Raw genomic sequence first — 25,238 nt, 5'->3', positions numbered from 1 at the left:
TAGAGAAGTCAGAATACGGCTGCCCTCGACACACACGAGCAACCCAGTCCTAAACCTTCTGCTTCCTTCCGTCCGCACAGGACATGCGCCAATGGACCTAAGAGCTCTTCTCAGTGCAAATCACGATCTTACTGAAAATCTACGCGCTTAACCTTAGAAAATTCAAAAAACACTTAAATAGAAAGAAGGTTAAATAACACACACGCGCGTTACGATAGGCCTCTCAACCATAAACTTGACCTTCAGGATACTCACGCATACACAAAAAAAGAAAGCCTGTATACTTATTAATGAACCTCTCGCGAGACTACATGTTTACTTAAAACGCGTCTTTCAAATCTCGAGCTTCTCAAACAAAACATAAACAGAGCATGTGAAAGAACATAAACATAAACAGAACATATTGAAAGAAATCCTAGTCTCAAATCGCGAAAACTTTCCGATGCTCAAAATAAAAAACAAAACACTTCATTTCTACGGAAGCGCTCTTGGCCTCCCATTCCAAACATTTTCGACTGACTCATACTTTTGAGCCGTACCCGAGGTGGTCGCGGTTTGAAAGCTATTCTGGCTGCCGAGGAACAACAACAGGGCTGACTCACTATCAGCTCCCCCAAGACGTTACGGTCTCCTTCCAATTTGCGTCCTGGCGCCCCGCTTTCCTCACAAACTCGAGTGACCGCGTCGCTACTCCCCACCTGGTCTCGTCTTGCCACCTTGCGCTTCTTTGTACTGCACGCTGAGCTTCAAAGAGAACGACGAGGAATTTAACTGCCCCGTGCCCTTTTCCGCGTCCGTGCAGAACATGCTTCTCGGTCCCCCTTTGACCGGTGGCTCGAACGCGTTTGATGCGTCAACATCGTCCGTGACGACCGCACCTGTCTTTTCTCCGCGCCCTGCCCTTCTGGGTCTCTCGCCGTCGTTGGCGGCGCTACATTAGTCACTGCATTCCGATCTTTTCGGCGCTTTCTTTCTGACTTCTTTTTCATGCCGTCATCTCGCGCCTCGTGCTGGCCGTTACACATCTCGTCGGCCCGGATCGGTCTCTTGCCCGCACAGTCTGATTGATTTTCATTTAAATCAACATTCTCTCTGCCTCGACTGGCGGACAGCTCAACCGACTCTGGCACAATGCAGCAGGCTTTACTCGAGTTATGCAACTCGCACTCTTGCGAACTGCCCTCTACTGCATTGCCCAGCTCACGCTGTGCATCGACACACAGCCCGTCGGTCTCGTTCGCTGTCTCACGCGCACAGTCCGAATGATTCCTAATTAAATCATCCCTCTCTAGGCTACCTAGACTGGCGGAGAGCCGCACCGATCCCTGGACAATGCAGTTGTTCTATCGTGAACTACGGAGCTCGCCATACCGAGAACTACTCCCAACTGCATCGTCCAGCTGGCACATTACTTCTGCACGCAGATCTGACTCGACATGGGTGCTCGCGTCTGTCAAGTCGACAGTACCCTGTACCTCGCTAACGACCTTGATACCATGAGATGCGACGCACACACGCGGTAACTGTGCCAATTTGTTTGCAGCTGGCCTAGCTGTCTCTACAGTCCTCTGTTGGCACAGCACCTCGTCGCTCTCACTCTGGCCTTAACGGCCTCTGTTGCCACTAAGGCATCGTTAGCTGCTAGCACTTCGAGTTCACCTGTGAACGTGCTGCTACTCTCGCAGGTACTACTACTTCTGTCGGCTTTCGATGAAAATCTGTAATCTACTGCCTCACACTTTCGCTGCGTCCAGCCTACAGATTTCTCAAGCCGCTGTTGACTTCGTGCGCTTAACTGCTGCAAATCCTCTATCTGTTTCTTTACTGCTGCAATTTCTTTTTCAACTTCTTGCCGTTTTTGTTCACGCTCTTGGCGTTTTCGCTCGCGCTCTTGGCATTCTTGCTTAATTGATTCTTGTTCCTGTCTTTTTCTTAGAATTCGGTTACCTAGGTTTTCGATTAGTTTCAAATCATTGCTACTTGCGAGAATGGTTTTCCGAATTTCTGCTTCCGTCAAGTCCTTCTCTACGTCTACCTCGAGCTCTTCACACAACCACAACAGGTCAGCTCCCGTCAAACACAATAGGACCATGGTCGCTACTTTAAGCTTTGGCTCTGCTGTCACACAATACTTGCTGCGATACCCACGCAAATCAGAATACAAGTAAAAGATCCCAGCGAATCAAATCCAAAAACACAGAGAAATTGAAGCCTGGTAAATCTTACAGCCAAAACCAAACGCTTACCCACTGAAGCAGCGCCATATCACCAGTCCTTCCCCGCCGTATCCAGTCAGTTGCAAGAGGTGGTCAATCTCAAGTCGCCTCCAACTTGATCAGGATGCCGGTCGGTCACCATGTGACAACGTCCGTCAGCTGCCGTTGCTGTCTCCGAGTCGTAGGCCGATCTAGGAGCCGTAGTCGGATCTCACCGCTGCCATTCAGTTGTAAGAGTTGGCGCGGTCGTAGTTGTCGGGAGGACCGTGGAGCGACAGGAATAGGTGAGCAGGATTTAATGGCAGTATTTACATTTTATAACACGAGGTACATTGGCAGTCTAGCGCGACTCCCGTATGGAGCCCGCAAAACTAACCTACAGCAAACAGTTTACGAGCACACAGCTCACTACAACATTTCGAGCAAGACAACGAGCACTCAGCTCCCGACGACGAGCACACTCTAGCAGCCGGCAAACGCTGCTTATAAGCTCTCCGCTTGACGTCATAGTTCGACGTCATCGTTCGACGTCACTCTTCGAGGTCCCCGTGGAAGGAAACGTTCGTCCAGTCATTGTAAACTAGCCGCACCCCCGCAGGACGGCCCACACACACAAAGGCTCACACGTTTGAGTGCCCCGTGGACGGAAATTTTCGTGTTGCACACACACACAGGTTTCAGTGCCGCACAGCTCTCGGTGTCGACGTCAGAGGGCTTCGTGGAACTCTGCTCCGTCCCTGGTGGCGCTGCCGAGTACCTCATTCCTGAGCTGACCGCGCGCCACGTGGCTGCCGGTCATCCGCAGTTCTCTGAAGGGCGCCCCGTCTGATGGGCTTGGAACACGTGCAGCGGGCTGAAAGCTGGCATGTTGCCACCCCGTACGGCCATTCCTAACACCATCTGTATGGGGTACATGGGCGGCAATTTTTTCTGTTATTGCTTGTTCAGTATTGTATAACGTTGTGCCCTGCTTCCTTTTGTAACTACTTTTTACTGCGAAAGCAATACTGCTCGCACTTTCGGCCCATCGGTGGTCGTGGCGCCTCCTTGCACAGCTGCGCGTCACGTGACCGTGTGACGTCACGCCAGACCGAGAGACGGGGCCCCACACGGAGGAAGGAAACTCAGGAGAGGCCCTGACGTCACTCTTTGGGAAGCGAAAGCGAAGCCGGAAGTTGGCGTTGCTCATGGCGTTGCCCCGCCTATCGGGCCAGCTCTCCTCTCTTGTCTACATTTCTCGCGAAACCACGCCGCGCTGCGCGCAACCGTGCTGCTCGGACCCGCGCGCTCCGCAGCAATACTAAACAATCGTTAGCGCGTTAGCGTGATTCCGCCAAAGAGGGCAAAATTTTCCGCGGATATTCCTTCGTCCGTTGCCATTGCCGTGGCGCGGTACATTGCGTACAGCGTTGCATGCGCGTTCATTTCACGAACTTTAGTTCCTCCTGTCCCACCTGGCCACAGCAACATCCGATAGAGCACGGTCCAGATAACACAGCGCAACAAAACACGGAGACCAACGCAAACCTGCCCGCACGGCGCCTTTGCGACGGTACGAAACCTACGGAGCAACACGTGTGAGCGCACAGAACCAAAACAGAGCCGCCATTGTGGCCCGAAAGGCGTGGCCGCTACGGCAAAGAAATAAAAAATCTGCAAAAAAGAGGAGAACATACTAAGTCACTTCCTCCACACTTTTCTCCTAGCACGCGGAGGGGGTAGGGCCTCTCCTCAGTTTCCTTCCTCCATGGGGCCCACGGAGGAAGGAAACTAAGGAGAGGCCCTACCCCCTCCGCGCGCTAGGAGAAAAGTGTGGCGGAAATGACGTAGTAGGTTCTCATTTTTTTGCTGCTTTTTTATTTTGTTTGTTGTATGGCCACGCCTTTTGGGCCACAATGGCGGCGTTGTTCTGATTTTGAGCGCTCACACGTGTTGCTCTGGTAGGTTTCGTGCCGTGGCAAAGGCGCTGTGTGGGCGGGTTTGCGTTAGTCACCGTGTCTTGTTGCGCTGTGTTACCTGCACCGTGCTCTGCCGGATGTTGCGCGAGCGTGCGCGAAACCACGCGCAGCGCGGCGTGGTTTCGCGAAAGATGTAAACAAGAGAGGAGGGTGGCACAAAAGGCGGAGCATCGCGATGAGCAACGCCAACTTCCGGCTTCACTTTTGCTTCACAAAGAGTGACGTCAGGGCCTCTCCTTAGTTTCCTTCCTCCGTGATGGGGCCCCAGCTCGCGGCATCGAAGGTGGAGGCGAAGCCTTGCGCGCCGCTGCTGCGGTGCTACCTAGAGAGGGCGCTCGCTGGTGTGACGTCACGCTATGAGGATAAATGGGGCTACAGCTCGGCTCCTCGCAGTGGTCGGCGCGCTGCCTTGCGCTATGTCGGATGATGTAAAGCCACAAGTTTAACAAAGGGCGACCATGTCCACACCATCAGCCGAACCAAGGCGCAGCCAAGGGTATTGCTTTCGCAATCTTCCAGGCTTAACCAAGCTAAGCCTTCAGGCAATTTTTTATTCCTCCTGTTGCGACGCCTGTTTCTTCAACCTCGACCGGCGTTACTATTGGGTAGCGTGGCGTTGTCGGCGGGCTGCAGGCGTCCGGTAGACCATGGCGACCAGGCAGGGACGAGACGATTTCTAGTGTGAAAGTTGCACTGTTTATTTAGTGGTTGGTGAGAGATAAGAAGCGGGGCCCCTTAAATAGGCCCGCTAGAATCGTAGGGGGGATCTTGCTCACGTCAACGTCGCGTGACATGCACTGAGTCCCCCTCGGTGCTTTTCTGTTGCTCCCACTTTCCTCGGCTATGTTGCACATCCCCGTTGGTGCTTTGCGGCTGCTCCTTCTCTCCTGGGCGAGGTTGCACTTGTTTGTCTCCGCTGGCGGCAACTCGCGGGTCCAAGATGGGCGGCTGGTCCTTTCTTCTAGGTGACGTTGATTCGCGGAAAAGGGTCTCCCTTAGAGTCGGACAGTTCGCGGAAAAGGTTTTCACGCACACACACAAAGGGGCCTGTAAACACTGCGGGGCGTCCGCCACTCCGGCGACCACTCGAGACAACCATAACAAATTAGGAATCCATCCTCCGTTTCGAGGAGGCGTCGTGGTTGAGCATCCTTTTTGCCCGGGGTGTTACACGCCAACCGGGCAAAATAGCGCCCAGCACTAAGGATCGGCGTTTCAGCAGCAGAATTTCCCTCTGGGGTGACGAACCCTTGTTTCGTAGCTTGTAGATTCCTTGCAGTCGTTCATCAGTCCTCGTGGCGCTCTTGTATGCCTTTTCTCCCTGGTCTGGTCTGGTGAAACTGGACTTGCAAACCGGTCTCGCGTCTCCTGTTTGGGCAAGCAATCACCCCAGAACAGTGTCGGGCCCACAACCACAAAGCAAGCGAGCACAAGGCCACCCTCCCCCAAGACACATCAGGCTTTACAAAAAAAAATGAAAAAAGAAAACCCGCTACTGCTTTCCCATCCCTTTCGCGCGTCCTCCCGCCCTAAACACTAAAAAGAGCCATTTCTTGAAAGCATTAAGACGTGGTTACTAAAATCAGCTAACAATCAACTACAACTTAAATTTAATCAACTACAACTTCGCGATAATAAAAAAGACGTATGAAAAAAAAATACCAACGTAAAAATTCCGTGGAAACCAGAGTGAGCATGAGGCTTTCGCTACTCAAGGAGCAACCACTGCGACCGTCGGCATTGCCGTTAACTTTTACCCTTCTTGTAGCGAATACCGAAGGTGTACTGCTGAAGAGCCAAGCTCCAGCGCAAAAGACGGCTGTTTTTCGTAGACATGGACTGCAGCCATGTGAGGTCAGTCTCTATCTCTATACGCGTAGTGCGCGCCGATGGACGCGCCACTGGTGGCGGCCTTGCAGAACACACAGGAGAGTAGCCAGCCGCGCGCCGTAGTTTGCTGTGTCGTTGATCGTGCTTCTGTGTCTTGTTCACGTTTTCGGAGCAAAATAGGCAACACGCTGCGCATGTGTGGGGTGGGCAAAGCTTCAAGGAATGTCGAAGAATAAATGTGGCAGGGTGGGGAGCTTAAATACCGGCGAAAACGTGCTGGCGATACGGTTCTATATAATCATTCCCCGCAAAGCCTCATCAGCGGGCGCAACTGTAGCAATGGTTCGCCGCTTCGGCGGGAAATTTCTTGTTCTCATCCTTTCCTTTGTCGCGTGGGTGTTTTTTTCCACTCGATCATCGTAAGACGCGTAAGCGACGAAGTTCGTCTGGAGTGCCGCATGCGGTTGAAAGGCATTCCGCTAAAAGTCGGAATGCCGTTTGCCGCTTGTTTTCCGCTTCTTTACCGCGTTGCGCTATCTAGGCAGCACGACTGCACGAGCGCATTGTGTTGTATGTTAAGGCCACTGAACTTTGCAAGAACTGAAATGGTTTGTTTTATGTGGCCCGGTAAATCCTCGCACCAGCTGTCGCGAACTTGATGTTTTTACATCTATTTTATGTGTGGCTTCGCACATGTTTAACTGTTGCTGGTTGCTTCATGCATAACTCTTGTTGGCTGCGGCTGTGGAGGCGTCGCGAACGGCGGCGGTTTCGGTACCGTTGTTGCCGGCCCAGCGCATGTGTCGTTGCTCTCTATCCGCATGCTTTACACGCACCATTCGCGTGTAAGCCTGGGCAACGCTGGTGTGAGACGGCCGGGCTAGGGTACGTGTGCGTTTGGAGTAAGCGTAAGGTTGCGGCCTTGTTCCTGTTTCATTTATCGTGCGGTGGCGGGAATGCGCGTCTTTCGAGTCTGTACGTGTTGGGTGAGGTCTCTGAACGTGGTCAGGTGATAGCCCCACACCCATTGTAATTCTTGTTGCTGCGTTTCTGTCGTAGTGTCCGGCAGATCCGATGCTCTCGTGGGGCGGAGGCGGCGTCCACGTGATCTGCCGCGGCTGTGCGACCTCGAGCCATGGGCGGGCGCCGCCTCGTTGCCCGCGAGCGGGACATCGGTGTGTGCCGGGGGACCCGAATTTCTTTTTCCGTTGTCGGTATTACAAGCGGCGTTTTTTGCGGGATACTCGGGACGCTTCCGCTCATACTTCAAACGCCCAATTATTCATGGAGGTTTCCGTACAGTCACGTGCGACATGACCTGCAACACCGCTGTCGAAGGGGCTCCGAGACCGTACGCCTGCGCAGACACGCGCGCAAGCACGGCTTCAACTACAGTGCCGCTCATTAAAGCGCATGCCACCGCGCAGCCATGGAGCCACGAGGGTTGCAAGTCATATTGCACGCGGCTGTACATCTACCGTAACGAGGCAATTTTTATGCGATCCGATATTTCGTTGCAGTCGACCAAAGAGAAAGCTCGTCTGAGCTGTGTGTCGCACTTCCGCGATGCGAGAAAAGGCCGCCTTCGTATCGCGTGGCAAAAAAGGCCGCGACATACGCGTGGCCTTCAAGTTCCCCAATTCGCCGTGACGACATGGATTTTCGACAGTCTCTTCTCAGGCTTAGTTAATTGGTTTTCGGTAAATATCGACTGCATTGTACTTCAAGAGAGTCAAAGGCCGAACTTAGCCAGTTTCAAAACATTTACTGAGCCCTAACGGGTGAAATACAGATAATAATTTTGAAATCCGTTACGTCACATTGACCTTCCGGCGTTGACCTACAAGCGCGAAATGTGAAAAAATTAATTTTTGAGCTACATTTTCTCTTCAAGATCCGTTTTAGTACAGAACAAGTGCAATCATAAATAGTGTAGCATGCATAATTTGCGCTCGGAAGCACGACAAATGGCACGGTAATTTGTGGGATTAAAAAAAAAAGACAGACATCTACAATCACAAATATTTACCTCCGCCAAAACACGTAAAAGGTCCATTAGTGTGGCCTGTTGTCACTCCACTGAGTCCACAGTGCAGGAAATGGGGCCATATTATTGATCATATGCTGGCACTTTTTAAAGAAAGTCGCAGTTGCGTCCGAAAGTCGAAGCAGCGATTGCGATAGCAAATTAGCAGATAGCTATAGACAGTTTTCTCATGGGCGACGCTGTATTGCATACGCAGTGGCGCCATCTATGGGCAGTCGGCATGCTGGCTTGGGCGAGCGCTCTGTCTTGTAAGTCAGGCTCGGGGCTGGTTTCTGACGTTTGTTCTCGCGCTCGCGCGGTCTGTTCTGTGTTAGCCGGCGTCTTCTACGGGGAAAACGGTTCTGTGACACCTACTGAACTAGTTTAAGTCGGTATGGCCGGACTCTGCTGGCGTTGAGGCGGACGCAGCACGCAGCGCGATAGGTGCTCGGATATTTGACCCTACAATCATCCTCGGATATCAGTTGTGTATTTCTGAATGTTCCTTTCACTAATGTGCCCTTATTGCAGTATTCTCATTTAGTTCTAAGCAGCGGTTTAGGAGCAATGAAACATACGCGACGATCGTAAAAGCGCGGGTACTGCTGTGCTACGGTAGACGTCGTGCTGTTGTATACGTTGACCAGCGTTCAAACTGTTCGCTGTAGATTATATTGCGTGGCTACTTGATTCGGTGGACGTCGTTTGCACCAGTGAATAAAAGTTTCGGTCAGCAATGACAGCATACCTTACAGTGTGACTTTCCTAGCAAAGCGACCGTTTACGAACTGCGCGAGCGTCCTAAGCAGTGGTAGGGGGGTGGATTACAAATATAGTTGTTTTATATAGCGCATGGCCCAAACATGCGGCATCAACGTTTATAGATCTACAAACGTTGTGCGCGTGACCATGCGAGATCTTACTGCAAGGTTAGCCTGTTTTCTCTCTCTGTCTTTCTTTTGAGAAAGACGATAATAACAGAATTTTCTTTTCGATTTCCTTCTTCCCGTTCTCTACGACGCACTGATCCGTATTACGGAAGTTTTGTCCTCACAAATAGCCGTCGCATTCTTCTTATGAGACACGTCTCGGATATTACGGCTTTACAGGGCAAAAAAGGCAATGCCGAAGCACATAGCTTATATATGCATGCATGCTGGTTGACTAACCACAGTAATCGCTGTGCTGAGCAGCGCCATCGGCCTCATGCAGGAAGGTTAGCACATATTATAGGAATCTGAAGTCTACTAGACTCTAAATACGTGAGAACGATGCCGGTGTATCACAAATATTTGATAGCGCCTGACGCTTAAATGTTTCGGAGTTGCCTTAGGTCGCCCGTACACAGCATGCGCTCTTATGTTTTAGTTACTACGCCAAGCGTACAGAGAGTGAGCAGATTTTCCATTTCCAAAACAAATACCCCAAATTTTCCAAAAGAAATACACCCAAAATGCTTGACAACACATAGACAGACCGCGGCTGACGAAGCACGTCACATGTATCGCGCCTCCAAGAGATATTTCTGCGCACTGTAGGAGTTACCCATGCACCGAAAGGCTACGCACAGGTTCCCGACGACCCTGTCGTAAATTTCACAAAGTGCGGGCTAAAACATCTCGAAATCGTTCAACACTTTTCAGCAGCGCCGCGCCGGGTCGAACAAGCTAGAGAGGAGGAAAGGCTCGCCGCGCGCCCTTTCCACCTCGCCCGATGAAAACGTCTCTACGAATTAAATATAGTAGTATCATGAACTTGTAAACGTTCACTCAGTAGCTAAATTTAAAAGCATGGTGTCACGCGCGCGCAAGCAAACATGAACACATTTCACTCGATGACCGCGGAAACTCGCCATCGAAACGCTGGAGTGCGCAAGCGCGGCAGCAGAAGCGCGCGAACTTCGTGCCGTGTCGAATCGATGCGAACTGAGCGTCGAAGGCACAGCGCGGACTCGGTCCCCGTCGCAGATGGCTTTGAAGATCCAGCGGCCCGGGCGAATAGAACGCGCCACTCCTTCCGCCCGAAGCCTTGCGCGCGACGGAAGACCCCGCTTTCCTCGCGTGCGAGATTCAACCGCCATCGTCGTCGCACGCTCGCACATGCAGCACGCGGCGACGGTGTTATCAACCTTGGAACTTATACGGAACCTCACGGCGACGCCGAAGGCAAGAATGCGCCTGAAGTCTTCACACGATTTCTATTGAAATATTACCTGGGTCAATTAAAATTTCTTATACAACAGCTCGAAAGAAAAGGTCCCTCTGGAAATTCAACTCTACAGGAAAGTCTGCTTTCTTCACTTGCACTGCCTACAATGCTACAGCTGGAAGGACCGAGTGCTGTGCCATAATTGACGAAAGAAAACCAGCAAGAACGCCCATATGATGGATTTCTGAGTGATACCCAAATACTGTTCCAAAGTGGCAAGAGCGTTCGTGTTTCTAACGGGCACATCTGGCTACACGAGCAATGCTGCGCCGAACGAAAAACAGTCTCCATCGCATCGCTCGAATTCTGGCTACAAGGCCAAATGAGAGCAGCATTCCGAGATAGACAAGTACGCCCGCACGCCTTGCGAGTTGCTCAACTCCACACTGCTCGCGCCAGGACGCCGGCAAAAGGGCGCGCCTGTCGATGGATTGACGAGGCTGAGCGATCACATGGCTGCGTGCAGACCCCGCTGCACAGATGAAAGGGGCGGCGTTGAACGAGTGGCTGTGCCTCCTTGCATGGCTCTCAATCATAAGCTCAAACCAATGCGTACCACGTCCACGGGTCTATTCATTCATGCCAGGACCATTTCCCAGTTTTCGCTGTATTCATCCGCAGTTTGGGTTGGGCTGATCCAAGTTACCTTTGAAGTACAGTCCTAACGCATTTATTCCATAAAGTTAAGATACAACCAAGGGCGGAAAAAAGCTTTAGTACATCAACAGCCTCTTTTTTCCGCCCTCATGACCAGGAATTAGGATGGATGGATACCATAAGCGTCCCCTTTGGAACGGGGCGGTTGGTTGCGCCCCCAAGCTCTTGTACCAAACTTTCCGAACCCCTACTGGGAACTTTGTTTTTGTGCACTTCCGTTGTTTGTCGTTTCCCTACTTTCCTTCCACCAATCTTCGAATAACCTCTTACTAATGTCTATTGCGGACATATTTACTTTCCACCTGCTCTAGCTGAATCCAAGGGCCTCAAGGAGGCCAGACGTGCCTAAATCGACCGCTGGTGCAGATATCTTCACATTCCAAAAAAAATACTCCATCGTTTCTCTAGCTTTACCGCAGCAAGCACATGTTTCTTCTTCCTTGTTGTATCTCGCTTTAAAGGTGCGTGGTCTAAGGCATACTGATCTCGCTTCCAAGCGTAATAGGTTCCCTTTGAGATATCATCAATCGTTTTCTTCCCGATTTCGTTTTTTCCTCTCAAGTAGTTACTCACACAGGTTTCTTTTTCACGAGATTACCTCGACCTCTCTGACTTTCCGCTTGACGATCATTGTTGGCCTGTTGCTCACCATACAGGTCGCATACTTGCTGGTAAGCTTTCTAGTTCTTTTCCTCCACTGTGAACCAATAGTTTTCCTGTACAAATATCTGAGCACTTTCCAGTCTATTTACTTTCCTGTATATTCCTCAATCGTTCTTCATAATCAATTATACTCTGAGCTTCCCTCACTTCAAAACTTGTCCAGCCCATATCACCATCCACAGCTGGATTTGTAGTCTTCTCGTGAGTGCCCAATGCGAGGCGCCTCCTGACCTTTCGTTGCCATCGAGTCCTGATTGTACGCCATAGTTCGAAAAAAGAACCGCATTACCGAATGTAAGTCCTGAACCATTACATTTTTCCACATACCCCGGAGCACCTCGTACCTATTGTATCCCCATAGCGCTCTGTGCGTCATCATGGCTGCATTTCTCTTCCCCTTTATTGTTATTGTTTTTCCTGTGTTTTCATATATCTAGTGCCTTTTTTTATCCATATACCAAGGTATTTATATTCTTTTACCCAAGGTATTTCCTGGCCCTGTATTGCCACTAGGTATGTTCACTGTTCTCACTGAATACCTTAACACCTGAGTTACTAACGCTACATTTCAAACCTAAATTCTCGCCTTCCTGTCCACAGATATTAGCCAGACGTTGCAAATCACTTTGCTTGTTAGCTAGCAACACAATGTCGTTCGCATAAAATAAACATAGGAGCTGCTGCTCTACTACTGTACCCGCCTGTTTGTATAAGATTAAACCTGATATTACTTCCTTCTAGTACCCTTTCTACCCTAGCCATGTACATCATAAACAGCAGCGGGGATAAAGGGAACTCCTGCCTCAGTCTGTTGTTGATATGAACTTTCTCCTTGCTCCTCATTCCTACCCATTCAACGCAAACAGTATTTTCTAAGTAAATCTCTCTCAAAAGCTGTAGACAATCGCCACCTAAGCCTTCCCCTTCCAGAATATCCCACAAACAGTTGCGGTATACGTTGTCATGCGCTCCTGTATTGCTAAAAAGGCCACATATAACGGTCTGCTTTCTACTCTTGATATTTCAACACACCGAGGAAGAACAAATAAGTTATCATCCAAACGCCTACCTATTCTGAAGCCATTCTGAAGTTCTCCCAAAATGCCATTATTCTCCGCCCATGTTTCAAGCTTTAATTTGACTGCCTGCATTGCCAGCCTCCATATTACCGATGTAATCGTCAACGGTCTATACGAGTGAATTCTATCTTTCTGGCCCTTACCTTTATAAACTAAATTCATTCTGTCTTGTAGGCAACTGTCTGGTATTCGTCTATCTTTTAAAGTTTTTTTCGACTGCTTTCACCAGAGCTCCATTTCTTTTTGGTATTAGTTCATTAATCTACCGAACGCGAACCTCGTCTAGCCCTGTGGCTGTGCGCTTATAAATTTTCTCTTCGGCTTTCTTTCAGCTGAAATTTGACAGCCATCTGGTTCTTTTTCGTCCCCTTTTTTCCTCAAATGCAACCTCGTGATTGCTTTAGAAAGTATCGGCTGTTATTTTTCGGATGTAATTTAATGTCGCGTCCCCTTGCAGTTTGTTTCCATCTTCATCTAGGATATGTTGTATTATCGTTCCAGACTTCCTCCCTTATAAGTTTATGTGGTTCCAAAGTATTCTAGACATGGCCTTCTTTTTCTCACGTATTTCTGACAACCAACATCCACTTTTACCTTTTATCTTTGCTTGAAGAATTATTTGAACCATAGATGCTTTCTCCCGGTATATTTCCCATTTTCTGGCTACTACGTCATGCGGCAATAGCGCATTTTTTGTCTGCTTGTTGTTGGAACCTCGGCGCTGACACCCGTTGTTGCACCTGGGTCGCAAGCCCCAAGGGTAGCGTTGGCCTGGCGGCCTGGGGCACAACTGGAAGCATCCGAAGGTCCCGGCAAAGCATGAGTCGACTGGTAACAGAACAACTTGTTTATTCTAGCATCGCAAAAAGTGGGCGGTCAGGTCGACCGAAGTAGAGAGACGGGAGAGCACGTTACTCAACAGAAGAAATCGGAGCCTCTCCCTTGGCGTCCGGGGGCAGCTGCTTTTATACTCTCACAGTTGAGGGCAAGAAGGAACGCCTCTATAGACGCGCACGTGACTTCGCCGCTCGGGCACGTTGGGACGAGTAGGTGGCGCATCCGCCGGGCCGGCGCCGCTCGGGCACGTTGGGACGAGTAGGTGACGCATCCGCCGGGCCGGCGCCGCTCGGGAACGTTGGGACGAGTAGGTGACGCATCCGCCGGGCCGGCGCCGCTCGGGCACGTTGGGATGAGTAGGTGGCGCATCTGCCGGGCCGGCGCCGCTCGGGAACGTTGGGACGCGTAGGTGACGCATCCGCCGGGCCGGCGCCGCTCGGGCACGTTGGGATGAGTAGGTGACGCATCCGCCGGGCCGGCGCCGGTCAGACCTCCTCGCTTCACAGTTGGGGGAGCTCCTCTCCCCGGCTGCCGCGCTTCGACAAGCGTGGGCACCAACATGCACACACACACACACACGCACACGAAGACACGTGGCATTGGAACATGCCTGGACGCGCTTGGCGGGGAGGCGTAGCGGCGGCGCCGAACGGGCCAAAATGTCTGCCGCTTTGAACGAAGCCCCAGCGTCCGTTGCATCCGCGCCGGCTATACCGCGCGTCGTAGGCGAAACGTAACATTGTGTTCCCGCGATGCTTTCTGCCGTTCGGCAATCGCTTCTTACAACTCCCTGTTGCACCAGCTCTTCGTTTTTTTTCCTTTCCAAGGAGCTTGTCGATTCTCTTTGCGTATTTCTGTCGTAGTCACACTTAGAAGCTCATTGTATTTCCACTCAGTGCTTGGCAATTTGCGAAGTTCTTCCTTGACTCTTGTGACTGTATTTGTTATTTGATCAGCGTTCAAGTTTGGACTGGCCATTCGTTGCTGCTTGCTCTCTTTCTCAACTAGATATCCAATTTTCAAAATTATGTGTTTACGGCCCCTCTCTACGCTGCATACCCTTCCTCGTCAATGATCATTTATTTCTCTCAACTACTCGTGAATTCCTACTGTCATCTGACAGTAATCAATGGTCGATTGCGGGTTTCCCACTTCCAACGTGCTCTGCCCTTCACACTTGGGCCCTGTATTAACTATACCAAGGTTATGCTGCTCACAAAGATCTAGCATTGACATTCCATTGTTTTCGGTATAACCATCTAGATTCTGTACGTAGGCATTCATGTCATCTAATGCGATAATTTCGGCATCATTTTCAAAACGCTTAATATCAGCACTTCAGCATTGCACTAAGTCTTGCTTCGCATCTCTGCAATTATTTCCCGTCCACAAATACGTTACGCCTAGCCAAACTTTCTTTTTACTCATTGTGCACGATAGCCAAAGATGCTCTTGATATTTTGAATTTCCTCTTTTAAATTTGCCTGCTTGATGAATGAGCATTCCGAGTACTCCTCCCTTCCTTTCCGATTTAGTTCTGCGAATCCTTCCCAAACATACTTCTCAACCCCTGGCGCCTCTTCCGAGTCCCTAAGGTGCGTTTCGTAACCGCATACACCCCTATCTGTTCTCGATTGAAGTGCTCCTCAATCTCTGTCCATTTTTCCTTTCTTCTGTAGCGCTGCATGTTTATGTAGCCTATTGCATGACAAGCTCTCTTTCTTGCTTTCCTCCTTTTTTTGTTATTGACGGCGATGCTATTTTGAGGTTCCCCTAGGGGACCTTCTTCATTAGTACCTCCTGTGGCCTCCTGAGCGCCCGCGGCCCACCCCCCCCCCCAAAAAAAAAAAGAAGCAGCCAGTGGGCCCCCCCAACAAGTCGCCAGCCCACTTCTCGTCCAAGCCTGTGGTTGAAGGGAATCCCGTCTCGCTGAAAACCACCATACCTTCTCGTTTCCCGGTTTACGTCAACATCCTCGAAACCTTTCTCTCGATTCATTGTCCATATAGCCTCATTAGCAGCCACTACGGCTCTTTGCACGTTACTGTCATGTACAGGCACCTCCGGTACCGTGCACACCACGATTTGCACCTGAGGGGACAGCTCGCGCAAGTCGGCTATCCCCTCGCCAAGCGCTGGGCTAGTCCTGCCCCTTGTTCTGTTTTGCACGTCATTTGGCCACCTGCTATTACGACAAGTTTGCGTCCGTGGGCATTTTCCGCGAGCATTTCTTTTGCTCGATGCACGACAAAACGCAATCTCCTGGAAATGTCCCTACCGCCACTAATTTTCGTCTTTCCCCTCACCACAATTGCCTCTGAATACCTAGCCAGGTTTGAGTCGCCGGCGATTTCACTCTCGCCCAATGCCGAGTCCCCTCCCTGTTTTCCTTTGTCATCCTTTTCCGCGTGATTCGGACTTGACAAGGGGCATTGAACCCTGCGTTCATGCTTGTCCTTTGTGGCCGCTTCAATGTAGGTGAAGTTCTTCCCAGCTTCCTTAACCCCATATTGCACAAATTCCACGTGATTTGTTGACGCTCCCTGTCCTGCCACGTCGGCGTTCCATCGTCACGACCATTCTCGTTCATGACAGCGGCCTTCTTCAGATTTTGCTCGGCTGCTTCAAGTCTTTCTTCCGCCGCCTTCGGTGCATAACGCTCCGTATTGAGCTCATTTTCGAGCTATTCGACCTGTTTTAAAAGATCGTCCTCGAAATACTTCTTTGGTCTCGCATCGACATCACAGTGTCTGCAGATTGACACAATTTCTTCTCCATTCTCATTTTTCTTCTCATCTACCTTGAGGGACCCCCCGCACACTGCACGCGTTACCGTGTTTCTTGCCATGTGTGGCACTTAGCTTTTTCTAATGCAAACACCGAAGGCTTCAGAGCATGTGCATTCTATCAAAGGCCGATGCTAAAAAAACCTCTAAAAATTACGCAATGTAATTATCAGCGGTGTATTAAAAGTAATAAATGGCGCGCACTTAAGGTACACCTGTTCGCAAGTGTTAATACACGCGGCCACGCTCTCACTCTCTTACCAAAGTAATATTCCCGGTACAAATGCACACACTAAAACCACAAATAGCTAATAGTTTTGCCACTTCCAAACTACAATTGAAAGGCTATAAAGACTGAACGTCCCACACGGGTGCACGTGTTGAAACATGTGGCACGAAAGGACGCTCTGACTATCCTACAAAACCAAATATACGCGAAACACACCCGCGCAAACGAAAAAACAAACAAACAAACAAACAAAAAATTAGCCAATTACTATCGAAACGCTAAAAAATGAGCAAGTAAAAAACAGAAGCAACATCAAAGCATGCAACAAAAAACTTTTTTGCGTCGCCGCCACGGAGCCCTGGGAAGACGCGTCCGTCCGCCACAAATCCCGGATGGATGCTATGAGCGTCCGCTTTGGAAGAGTAAACTCCTATTTTGCTGAAAATATCAGTAAACTACGGGAAGTGTTTCAGAAGTTAGCGTATGACGATGAACTGTTGTTTTTGATGGATTCCCTTGCCAAAATGAAAGTTTTGTGATCTCAACCGCAAGCTCCAAGCGCAGCGGTGGGAAAGTGAATATTGCCGGATGGTGGCAGCAGTGTGTATTGATGTATTTGCCGATTGTCTGGAAATGAAGAAAAAAAATTACCGCTGCGTGGTGCAGCGATAAGATGCTGGGCTCGGGATTTTAGGTCCCAAGTTCAAATCCTGGGCGGGGAAGTTTATATATTTTTCTTTTTTTGTAATAACAAAGTTACATAGCCTTAAAGAGATAATTAAATTTGATCAAGAACTACAGAACTTTCGACTACAGGACGTCGCACTACAGACAACAGAACGACAGACAACAGAAACATCGTCCCAAAATACGACAGACTGAAATTTGCTGTTGTGCTTTTTAAGTGGGTGTGCTCTAACTTCCGCCGCTTTCTCAGGAATTTTGCGGACATTGGCCGGCCGCTTACTGGCCCACTCAAGAAGGGCGTCTCTTTTTCTTGCAGCCATGAGTAAGTTACCGCATTGACCACTCTTGTTAGTTTACTTACATCACCACCCGTTTTGGCGTATTTTGACCCTTCGGCCCCCTACAGAAGTGCGCACCGACGCTAGTGGCCACGGCGTAGGTGCAGTCCTCGCCCAACGCCAGAACAACCAGGAATGTGTCATTGCCTACGCCAGCCGCCTTCTCTCGCGTTGGAGAAAATTTTTTCGAGAACTCAGCACGAATGCCTCACTTTAGTCTGGGCTGTTATAAAATTCCGCCCTTACCTATATGGCCACACGTTTTTTGTCGTCATGGACCACCACGCCCGTTGCTTGCTCTCGTGACTGAAGGATCCTACATGAAGGCTTGGTCGCTGGTCTTTACGGTGACAGGAGTACACTTTTGATGTTCTGTACAAGTCTGGCCGTATGCACGAAGATGCTGACTGTATATCACGCTACCTTGTCGACCCTCCCGACACCGCGGAGCGTGATACCGGTGACTTCGTCATGGCTATTTCTGATCTAGCGAACATCCGCGCTGAACAGAAAAGCGACGACATGTGACGATCTATAATAGGCCACCTCCATTCTCGTCAGCCCGACACATCGCTCAGTCTGTTTGAGCTTCACAACGATATTCTTTACCGTCGTAGTACCACTCCCCATGGCCGGGAGCTCCTGCTTGTTCTCCCCAAGCAACTTCGTGCTACCGTTCTCACAGAACTCCACGATGGGCTAACCGCTGGCTACCTCGGAGTATCTCGCACTTACGACCACGCGGCGCCGTTTTTTCTGGCCTGGTCTGTACCGATCTGTTCGACGCTACGTTGCTGCGTGTGACCTTTGTCAGCGACGTAAACAGCCTTCGGCGTTACCTGCAGGCCTTCTACAGCCGATCGACATAAGGAGCTGTTCTACCGCGTCGGTCTCGACCGCCTCGTCCCGTTTCCTACGTCAATTTAGGGAACAAGTGGGTGCGACCGACTATGCTACGCGGTATGCCATGACGCGAGCTTTGCCGACTAGTCGCGCCGCTGACGTCGCCTACTTCATGACGTTATCCTTCATCGCGGTGCCCCTAGGCAACTCACAGACCGAGGCCCCTACTTCTTGTCCAAAGTTGTCGATGTCCTCCTTCGTTCCTGTTCTGCGGAGTACAAGCTCAGTCCTGCATACTACCCACAGACCAAGGCCTCACCGAGAGGCTGAACCGCACCTTATAACCGATATGCCGGTGTATGAAGATCATGGGACTGGGACAGAACTTTGCCATATGTCACATTCGTGTACAACCCGGTGGTGCCGTCACGACACCGCCGGTTTTTCATCATTGTACCTACTGTTTGGCCGCCGCCCAGCATTGCCTTTCGACGTACAAGATAGCACAGATTATGTCCGCAATGCTGCCGCGCGAGCCCATCGCGCACGTCAGATCGCTCATGAGCGACTATCCGACTCGCAATTACTTCAGAACGACCGCTACGACCGCAACCACTGACACCGCTGCTCTACTCTGGCATCTCTTGTACTTCTCTGAACTCCACCTCGTCGTGTAGGTACTAAGCTTTCGGGAAGTGGTGCACGTATCCTGGTTGAAGCCATACTTTTCCGCCTCCTTCTCCTTGTGTAATTACTGAGCGGCGAGCTGGTGCTCCAACCGACGGGTAGGTTAGATGTTACGAGCCAAACTGTGGTGTAGCCAGAAATTTCGTTCCGGGGGGGGGGGGGGGGTCGCGTTTCAGCTTGGCCTCCTCCTCAAGAGGAAGCTTTAGCTCGGGTGCTCCTATCTAAATACATGTAGAAGGCGAATTCGTTTTTCTCGGCAACCAGTGCACCAAATTTGACGAGTATGTTGCGTAAAAAAAAAAAGAAACGTAAATTCTACTTACTTTTGCTTTCGAATTTCTCATCTAGGTTGTCAATTATTTATTAAAAATTGGCAGAAATAGCAAATTTTCAGAAAACTAGACTATCAGGTTTAAAACTCTATAACTCAACAATGAAAAATAATATCACAATTCTGTGAATTGCATCTAATAGTACATCTACAGAGGACAAAATTGATATGTTACAAATGAATCTCAAAAAACTTGGTATTATCGAAATACGACTTTTGCAGGACCCTTGTACACCACGTAATCAATTCACGTAAGATACAAATTGACATACCAAATTTGTCCGCTTTGACTCTTATAATAGATGCCGTTTGAAAAACCGCGATATCTGTTCTTGATGCAGAGCTATTAGTTTGTAAACGTGGTACTTCTATTTTCTTCGCCCTGTCGAATTTTTCAAAATATTTTAAACAATATTCAGGCCCTTAATCGAAATTCCACGTCAAACAGATGCTAGAATTGAACTTTCTCTCTTAAATGCAACAAATTTCATTAAAAGCGATCCAGGGGTTATCTCAGAAAAGAATTTCTACGTTTTACATGTATTTGAATAGGCCGTGTCGGTGTCGGGCCCGAGCTAAAGCTTCCTCTTAAACTATTTGTCGAGGGTTCAAATACATGAATAATAACTGTATCGCCATCGCCAAAGATGCTGCAAATGAATTCTTGAACGCTACGCACTGTCAAAACAAGTTTTATGTGTGTGTTTTTTCATAAACATATATACTCGTATGTGCCTAAAATTGTGCCCAAAATAACTGATATCAATGATTCCATGCTTTTGTCTATTTAATAAGTAAAGAAAATAACACGATCTTTAGAACTATATCAGTTCGAAATCAGCGAAGCAGTGCATGCCACTGATATGAAAAGCTTTCAGATCGAAAAATTTCGCTTACTAAATATCCACGAGCTTGTGGAAATAACCGCTACAGCTGTAAACACTACCGAGGGTGCGCATTGTGTTGCGCCATAAAAAGCTAGGTCCTTAAAAATCGGCATGAAATGAACAACTCTAGGACAAATATGTTAATGAAACTTTGTCATTCAAGAACCTTGCTTACATTATTGTACATATGCAACGGCCAGTGAAAAATCTCAATGACGCTGTCATTTATTCTAATGTATTACGCAGGAGCAGCTGTCACCGGTCGTGTATCGTGAGTAACTGCATCGAAATTATTGTCCCAACAGAGAGCACGTATATGAAGCCGTTCTGCAAAATATACGAGGTCGAGTCAAATGAAAGTGAGCCAATGCGAATGTATGACAAACGCAGTACTTTATTTAAAAGTAGTCTCCATCAGCATTTAGACATTTGTCCCATTGACTAACGAGTCGGGTGATTCCCGTCTCATAAAACTCCTTGGGTAGCTGCTTCAAAAAATCTGCAACTGACTCTTTCCCGTCATCGTCCGACACGAATCTGTTTCCCTTGAGCTGCTGTTTCATATGTCCCAAAATGTAGAAGTCGCTAGGCGACAGGTCTCAGTTGTATGGGGGATGTGGCAGTGTTTCCCACTTGAACTTTGCCAGTTTTGTATTAACCACATCAGTGACGTGGGGGCGGGCATTGTCGTGGAACAATTAAAAATTAAATTATGGGATTTTACACGCCAAAACAACTTTCTTATTATGAGGCACGCTGTAGTGGTGGACTCCGGAAATTTCGACCACCTGGGGTTCCTCAACGTGCACGTAAATCTAAGTACACAAGTGTTTTCGCCCCCATCGAAATGCGGCCGCCGTGGGCGGGATTCAATTCCGCGACCTCGAACTCAGCAGCCCAACACCATAGCCAGGTCGTGGATCAAGGTGACCACATTCGTCAATTTTCCACGTCGTTTGTTTTTGATTGCGACATGCAGCCGTTCCGGCGTTTCACAATATCCGAAAAAAATTGATAGTCTCTCGGGCTTTAGCAAATTCTACCAGAAATGGCCCCTGACGATCGAAAAAAAAAAATTACCGACGATTACGTTACTTCCTAATGCGAAATTTGAACGCAGCAAATAAGCTGTTTCACCTTTTGGATAGATTGAGGCAAAGAAATCGAGCAACACATGTATGCGCTATCACAGAATTTTTTTTTTATTTTTCACACGTATTCCTTTAACAAAGACTCCGAACGGTAGAGTCTTCTCTGCGACGGCGATGAGCTTCTGCTTCAGCCTCGCTTACTGCTGGTTGCTCTCGACGGCGGCGATGAGCCTCCGCTTCGGCGGTGCGAACGGCAGGGTCTTCTCGGCGGCGGCGATGAGCTTCTGCTTCAGCCTCGCTTACTGCTGGTTGCTCTCGACGGCGGCGATGAGCCTCCGCTTCGGCGGCGCCAACGGCAGGGTCTTCTCGGCGGCGGCGCTTAGCCTCTGCTTCGGCGACGCGTACTCCTGGATCATCTCGACGGCGGCGACGGTAAGCTTCTGCTTCGGCGGCACGCACCTCTGGATTCTGACGGCGACGGCGCTGGGCCTCTGCTCTGGCAGCTCGTTTAGCAGCAGCAGCAGCAGCAGCAGCAGCAGCAGCAGCAGCAGCAGCAGCAGCAGCAGCAGCAGCAGACGGAGGACTTCCATCGGTCGTCTCGCTCATGGCTCAGAAAGAACTGGCAGATAATGTCGCAGTGGCGAACGGCAGCGGCAATTTCGGCTCGGGCGGTGCACATATACAGATCCGCCGCCACCGATCTGGCTCTCTGATTGCCACCGCACAGGGGTTGCATTGGAGGAGGAGCGAAGAAAGGAATTAAGTTCGAGCCGGCGCTTTGACAACCGGAGACTCGCAGGAAGAGGGGGGAGGGGGGCGGCGTGTACACCCAGCGGCAAACGATGGGGGCAGAAGCGCGCGCAGCAAGCGGACAACACGATAAAGGGAGGAGGGAAGAGATAGCAGCGACTGACTGATGCCGCTGACGCCGATAGTGAGTCAACCCCAGCTGCGGAGTTGGTTTCAGGGACAACGCCGCCGATGCCGACACAAACAATATGATACCCTCGCTTCCGCAGCGCTAAGAACCAGGTCTAGCCGTGGGAAGGTGGTCACGTATTCGTCGACGTGCCGGGGCCTACGTGAAATAACCGGCGCGTCGGCAACTGAAGAGCACCCTATCCGCCACACAAGAACAGGGGGGGGACCCTTTCCTCCTCTTTCTGCATGGCGGCGACGGTGTTCTATGCAGTCACGTTATCTTGACTCTCTAGCGGCGTCAGCGGCATCCAGCGGTATCAGTCGGTCGCTGCTAGCGCTGGGCGGATGAAAGGGGGGCGGAGCTGGTTACGAGGCCGACGACAACGCCGACGACGACGCGAAACCCAGGAACGGACGCCAAAGAGCTGCGCTCTAAAAGTCAACAACACCTTTCCGGCGGAAATGACGGTCTTTGCTTTCTTTTGGGGTGGTGAAATCGAATGTTTACGCTGTATGCTTTGCCGTCGTGTTTCAGGCTCGTAGTAGTCGCACCATGGTTCGTCCCCGATCACAACTGCAGACAAGAAGTTGTCACCCTTATCGTGATACCGGATCAGATGATCAAGGCAGCGCCAAACTTCTCCATCTTCTGGCGGTGGTTCAAAATATCGGGCATCCATTGCGCATACAAGAGGCGGTAAACGAGATGCTCATGAATTATGGTGTGAACTGAACCATGACTGATGTTCACACGCTCTACCAGTTCCTCGATGCTTATCCTCCGTTCTTGTCTCATCAGCTCATCAACCTTTGCAATTTTGTTGGGGGTGGTTGCACGATGGCTTTGGCCCGGTCTTGGATCGTCTTTGCAACTTTCACGTCCTTCTTTCAACCGTTTGCTCCAACGCGTCACAGAGCCAATGAAATGCAATGTTCAGCGTACACGGCAGTCATACGGCGACTAATTTCTTTTTGGGAAACACCTTCAGCTGTCAAAAACCTCACGGCACCACGCTGCTGAACTTCTGAAGTGTCCGTTACGTCACGCAACCATGTTCAACCCAGTGTATGAGAGAATTAAGGTACATTTGCCCTCACACCTGCGTGTCACTTGTGGGGAGCACCCGCCTCCATTTCCTCCCGCGTACCCGCGGCGTCCCGTTCGCACGTGGCGACGGGTCGCGCCGGCGTAGACATGGGAGAGAGGCACTACGCGCCCTCCCTTTCTCCGTCGCTGTGATGACGCGCGTACCCCTCTTCCCCTACGCGGCTCACGGGAAAGGAAAACGTATCCGGCGGGCGAGGAGGACTTCCCCTCGCAAAAGAGGTAAAAAAGCATAAGAGCGCGCCACCGGGGGAGACTCGCTCTCTTGGGACGCCGACACCCTGGACCGCCTGGACGACAGCACCTGCCGCATCCCGTGAGTGACCTCGTCTGTCTGACCCACCCAGGCAACGAGGCAAGCCTTTTCCTACTTTTACTGAGAGGACATCCCTCTGCGAGTGTTTGCTATTGCTAATAGTAATAAACGTTGTTACCGTTGACACCGCTGGTTGCCTTATTCGTCCGAACCCGGCGTAGCCGCGATTCCCGCGCTACGGGTTGGGGAGTAACACGAAGCGACTGCGTGGGGCTAGATCCGGAGCTCGCCTTCAGCCCTAGCCGCACGCAGAGTGGAACCCCCACACACTGTTGTAAATGAAAGATGCCAGTGTGTTACGCGCATGCCTCGCAGATAACGAACCGAACCATTATTGCGCGGGGTGGGTACGCTCACTTTCATTTGACTCGCCCTCGTTCGTTAGAAATGCGAAGATACAATGGAATATACAAATGCTTGATAAAGGGTAAAAAAGTCACTGTAAAGAAAGTTCACTGCACGTACACACAAAACCTCGGAACAAGATATTTAAATATACGTATAAGTCTCCAATAAATCTACGTATCTAAGAAAAGTCACTGTATATAATGCGTCAAACAAGGCAAATAAACATGTTGCCCAATCACAGGTTCACAAAATCCTAGATCCCGCCCCCATTCCATCCACTCCCCTCGATGTATTGCGCGCGACGGAAGGCGGCGCACTTGCTCCCCGCTTTTCTCCTTTGCGCATACAAGACTGAGCCACCATCGTCGGGTCACCCATTCCTACTCCTCCCTACTCTTTCATTCGCACATACAGCATGCGGCGCGCGGTCACGACGTTATCGCCCTTAGACTACATGCGAAGCATGAGGGCGACGGCGACAGTAGGAATGCGCCTGGAGTGTTCATATATTTGCTATTGCAATATATAATAATAGTATCCAGCAACTGAAGCGTGCCGTGGTTGATTACTTTCCGCAAAAGAAGTAACAAGCTGTCACCATGCGACGATTCGCTGCGCCGCAACAATGTATATTCTTTTCTTTTGTGGGGCGGGGGCACCGAAATGAAAAAAAAAACGCAAAGGAGAGTATGTTGGCCACAATCCAATGCCTACTTTGGTCACTTAATGTGGATACCGAATGATTATCGAAGAAAACGTGAGACGTTTAGTCCACCCAGAACCATACGCGTATATTGCTCGGTATTCTACACCGGCGAGACAAGACTTTCCTGAGAGGTTGCGCTCAAGCGAACGCGGTGCAATCTGTCGAGTCTTCAAAGTGATGGCGGTGGGCGTCCATTGTTTCTTTTTCTGGTCTGCTAGCCAGAAGGCGTCCAAAACTCTGTCAAGTGAAAATCCACTCGGCCAGAGAAAACCAAACGCGCACCGAAGTGCACAGCGCGGTGGTCGGGGCAACACGAGAAAAAGGCATGCGATCTGGCTGGCTCTGGCAGCCCGCTGGTAGGGCAGCGAGAATAAAAAAAATTTAAGAGGCTCGATGTGTCCCCACACGAATAAAAGTCCAAGTAGAAGAAATAAATAAGAACGTAGTTACCTTGGCTGGCTTTAGTGTCTTGACATGGATACTTTGGCG

At 50.1% G+C, this 25,238-nt stretch overlaps 1 protein-coding gene across 1 annotated transcript in view; it reads left to right on the top strand.

Annotated features, from left to right (window-relative positions):
- The window catches only part of LOC142577689 (HHIP-like protein 1), a 124,624-nt gene that overhangs the window by 52,135 nt on the left and 47,251 nt on the right, over nt 1-25,238 (top strand). The window lies entirely within an intron of this gene.

Source organism: Dermacentor variabilis, chromosome 4 (assembly GCF_050947875.1).
Source record: "Dermacentor variabilis isolate Ectoservices chromosome 4, ASM5094787v1, whole genome shotgun sequence".
NCBI classification, from domain to species: Eukaryota; Metazoa; Arthropoda; class Arachnida; order Ixodida; family Ixodidae; genus Dermacentor; species Dermacentor variabilis.
The sequence above is the reverse complement of the archived record's forward strand: the minus strand, read 5'-3'. Positions and strand labels throughout refer to the sequence as shown.